This window comes from Acomys russatus, chromosome 14, assembly GCF_903995435.1.
Source record: "Acomys russatus chromosome 14, mAcoRus1.1, whole genome shotgun sequence".
NCBI classification, from domain to species: domain Eukaryota; kingdom Metazoa; phylum Chordata; class Mammalia; order Rodentia; family Muridae; genus Acomys; species Acomys russatus.
The window spans coordinates 10,953,639-10,958,448 of record NC_067150.1 but is presented as its reverse complement, the minus strand read 5'-3'; the positions used below and the strand labels follow the sequence as shown (position 1 = coordinate 10,958,448).

The following is a 4,810-nucleotide window of genomic DNA, read 5'->3' as shown; positions in this document are numbered from 1 at the left end:
CCTCAGAACTGCAACCCTGCGGTTTCTTTTCCACCCTACATGACTTTTCCTCTGCAAGAACTCAACCTCACTGCTGCTAAAGACCCGGGACCAGGCACTGACCTCCATGTTAGCTGGCTGATGAGCCACTAACTGGCATCGTCCACGCTCTGTCCCTGCTGAGTCCTGGGGACATACACAACTACAGGCTGCAGAGACCCTCCATGCCCTTTTCTCATCGACAGGAATGGGGTCTTCATATTTTCTCATTCCCCTTTGGGTAGCCTCCAGCCTCTTCCTACACCTAGAGCCCAACCTGAAGGGCTTTAAATATATTCATCTTTCGAATCAAATTTCTAATTGACTCAGGAACACTAAGAGCGGCCGATGAAATGGGAAGTGGTTCCCCGTTTCTCTTTTCTCAGAGTCCTGTCTCTTCTCTGCTCGCTCTACCACACTGTTTGAGCAGCAGGTCAGGGCTGGGCCACAGTGCACACCTGCTCCTGCCATCAGCTACTCCACAGCAACCAGCTTTCTCATGGCTACTCCTGATCTTGCGGACCACTTGTCTGTGAACTTGATCCCAAATTCCTACCTAAGAGTCCAATTCCTTCACATGGCTCTCTATCCACATGGACCTGCTGCCTGCTCCCCGCCGCCAGCCCCTCCACCCACTTTCAGAGGAGGCTGCAGGAACTGGTTGCGTGTGCCTTCTCTCCCCCTCTGCTTCTTTCAAAGAACTGACTCTATTATAGAAGTCTGGCCTCATTCAAAGCCAAAAATTGCTGTACCAGATTTTCAAATTCTTACAAATGATGCCCAGATATCTAAACTTTGCTCTCATCCTCCCAAAGCCTCTCTAAAGTTCTACTTCCCAACTTTAAAAATCTTTTCTCTCTGATTCCTTTATACTCTGCTCTCAAAAGAAAAAATATATCTTAAGATTATGCTGTGAACTCTTATCTAAGGATTTGTATAATTCGCTCATTGGGTATGATGTTTAAAACCTAAGTTCAAACTCTCATTTAAAACATATGTGTGTGTGTGTGTGTGTGTGTGTGTGTGTGTGTGTGTGTATAACATAGAAACACAGATGTTTTTTTAAAACATCGACCACATGGCTCGCAACCTGCCCTGTGACTCCACCATCTTAAGATGACCACGTGGTATAAAACAACAATTATAAACCTTCTTAGTCCTAATGAACTCTCTGTTTATTATCCTATTTCCTTTTAAACGAAGAAAGCAACAAGTCTCATTTTAAACATTATGAATTTTTATAGAAATCCAAAGTTATACTTTTACTACACACCATATATGTGATCCAACCCTGGTTCAAATGCTTTATATGATGATGAAATTTCAAGATAATAAAGGTCTATTCAGATAAATAAGCTAATTTAAAATGTATGTCTAATTACTTATGTCTTTGCTAGATGCATGGATGAATAACTGCTGTTTTTCCTGGCTCCAGCTGCCTGTGATCAGGGTTCACCTCCAGGCTTTCTAGCCAATGGATTTGATATAATAAATTAAAATTCAATTTTAAAATGGTCTTACACTGTTCCACTATACTGCCAACTTTGAAAATGGGATTTATTCTAGAGACATAGGATTGTCTACAATGTTAGAACTTGGTTATTGTGCTCTACCTTTACTCTCAAAAGGTTAAAAATCACTCAAAAGGTTAAAATATGTTTATCCAACCAGGTGTGGTGGCTGGATAATCCCAGCACTCAGGAGGCAGAGGCAGGTGCATCTCTGTGAGTTTGAGGTCAGCCTGGTCTACAAAGAGAGTCCAGGACAGGTAGTATGACACAGAGAAACCCTGTCTAGAAAAAAACAAACAAGAACAACAACAAAAAAATGCTTAGCCTTGGTTTGCTAATGTTACTAATCTATAGTATGGCTTTAGAATTTTATAAGCTATAGAGTTTTTATAAACTAAGTCATACAAGAAGCTGTTATGTTCTCTCTTTATGGACTATGTTTTTGTTGTTGTTAAGTTGGAAAATAACTTTATTTGTTCTGAGTAGGCCAGAGTCCCCTCAGAATTTCTGAAGCTGCTTCCTGGTGTCAGCAGCCTTGGTGACCTTGGACACATTGAATCAAATGGTCTTGCTCAGGGGCCTGCACTCTCCCATGGTGACAATGTTGTCAATCTGTACATCCCTGAAACAGGGGGACAGGTGCACAGACATGTTCTTGTGGTGCTTCTCAAAGCGATTGTACTTCCGGATGTAATGGAGACAGTCCCGGCCAATGACAATGGTCCTCTGTACCTTCATCTTAGTCATGGACACCAGGCAGGATCCGACCTCGGATGGCGACATCACCAGTGAAGGGGCATTCCTTGTCTGTGTAGATGCCCTCGATGGCCTCCTTGGGCGTCTTGAAGTCTAGACCAATATTTTTGTAGTAACAAGAGAGTTTTTCCCTGCCGGTTTCTCCCAGCAAAACACACGTCTTGTTTTGAAAGATTGTAGGCTGGTTTTGGTAAATGCACTCTGTCTGAATGTCCGCCATCTTCCCAGCAGCCTGAGGGAAAAAAACAAACAAACTATGTTTATGATTTTTAAGGCTCCAACTTAACAGGGATGAAACCTAAAGTCCTAATCTTTAAGAAATGCAAGTTAGGCCAGGCCGTGGTGATACAGGCCTTTAACCTCAGCAATTGGGAGGCAGAAGCAGGCAGATCAGTGTGCGTTCGAGGCCAGCCTAGTCTACAGAGAGTCCAGGACAGATAAGGCTAAAAAAAAAAAAAAAAGAAAGAAAGAAAAAAAGAAAGAAAGAAAGAAATGCAAGTTAATAGTCAGACACCTTAAAATGACCAAATCCTTTAATGTGCCCAAAAATATATTTGTAGTTATGCTAAGAACTGACGTGATTGACTACGGGATTAAGCTTTATTTAGCAGCCTGCACATGTTTTCAAAGTTAAACAAAAGTAACTAGAAACAAGCGAAGTTTATCTATTTAGACCTACTTGAGATAGATGTGGTCCTCAAACAGTTATCTGAAGAATATGATGTACTTATAGATGGTAACATTCCGTTTTGTTGGCAAGGTGTAGTTTAGAGGAGATAACTAAAGACAGATAAAGATTACCTCAGATATGCTGGCCCTTATGCTTGTCAGAGATCTGCAGAATGTGGCACTAAATATATTTAAACTTATTTTGACATACAGAGACTTCCAAATCCTAACAGTAACCCTCCCCCCAAGATCTCCAAAAAGATTTGAGCACAACAGATGACTTCAATGCTGGATTGTGGTACAACTGCCACTGGGAAAGACTGTCCACAATGCTTTGCCCACTGCTAGGGCCCAGCCTGAACTGTGGACAAACTGGACACCTTGAGAGTAATTGTCTCACCCTGCTGAAACTGAGGTGAGGTCAGTCTTTCCCATGTTCTTCCTTCATAGGAAAAAAAAGCCTGTCATCTTCTGTACCTGATGGCCAGGCCGTCTTCGCGGATGTTGACATAGGAACCCAGGAACTTGGGACAACTGTCTAGGTCGTGGACTATGGACTGACTAGTCATCTCTGTCATTTTAATTGATACATAGATTTATTTAGGTTACAATGTTATCCTTCTCAGGTCTCTGATCACATTGATGGCTAAGGTAATGGTAGACAACTAGAGAGCATGCATTAGCTCCTTACCCCAGGGTAATCCATCGCATTAGTTTATTATTCAATTGATTTGCTAGTTAAAAACTACTAGGTAGATCTCTTATTTAAAAAGCAAACAGGGTTGCCTTGCTCATAGGCCTCATGGTAAATAATTAGGAAGATAGATGTAATCCGCCCCTCAGGTCAGATGGACTCCAGATAAGTACCGCCAACCAACAGCCTAAGTTTCCTACCTATTGCCTATTTCAGAGGGAGGAATTCCTCCCGCTTTTCCTGGTTTTGGAACTCTAGTCCCCCAGCTACCAAAACCATGGGTCCAAAAGTTTCATATGTACACCTAAAAAAGAATTTTTCTCCCCAACCTACTTAACTTTGTCTTCTAGACTGAAACAGCTCAGCCTGTACCTTCTAGATGTTCTCACAACACCCCTGGGCAGCAGCAGAACAGCTGGCTCTCCTGGAACTTTGCCAGCCCACCCCCATCCTCACTCACTCAGGATCCCCCAAAATGCCATCAGCCCCAAGTCTGCAGGAAGCAGCCATTTCTAGGACACAACATCCTCACTCCCATCTCACCAGCCTTCCTAGTTTCTCTCTCTCTCTTTTTTTTTTAATTAAGCAAAAATGGAGGAATGTTGTTCCAATAGCCTGCTTCTAGGTTGCCTAGCAACCTCTGCCATCATCACCTGGTGCTGCCAGGTGTGTTCAGGTTAAAGGCATTGGCCCACCACTGCTCTCTGTCTCTCTCTCTCTCTGGGGGTGCCCCCTTTCTCTCTCCTTCCCCCTCTACACAATAAATCTCCTTTTATACATGATCTGTTGTGTGGCATCTATTTATTATATATTATGATGCTGGGACCGTTCAGAACCTCCTCTATAACCTCCTTTGAAATACATAATTAATTGCTGTCAATCACATCTGTGCCCTTCCCTGCATGCTCCCGCAGCTCTAGTAATCTCAAGTCTCCTCACAGTTCTGTGGGCTGTGCTCCGATGGAATATGAGTTTGTTATTTTTAGCAATATTATGTTTCATGAGGCTAAGGTATCACCACAGCAAGGCATTCGGGAGCTTCTGCTGTTTCAGATGGCAGTTTAAGTGGGTACATGGGATGAGAGGGCAACCCAGGAGGATTCCGTTCTGAGGGAATGAGTGTAAGGGACCACGTGCAGCTGGGCGGGCTTCGCAGCTGCGG

General features: G+C 43.1%; 1 pseudogene; it reads right to left on the bottom strand.

The window, feature by feature from the left end:
* Positions 1 to 2,027: 2,027 nt before the first annotated feature.
* On the bottom strand, positions 2,028 to 2,505 carry LOC127197951 (40S ribosomal protein S11-like; annotated as a pseudogene).
* Between the last annotated feature and the right edge of the window lie 2,305 nt (positions 2,506 to 4,810).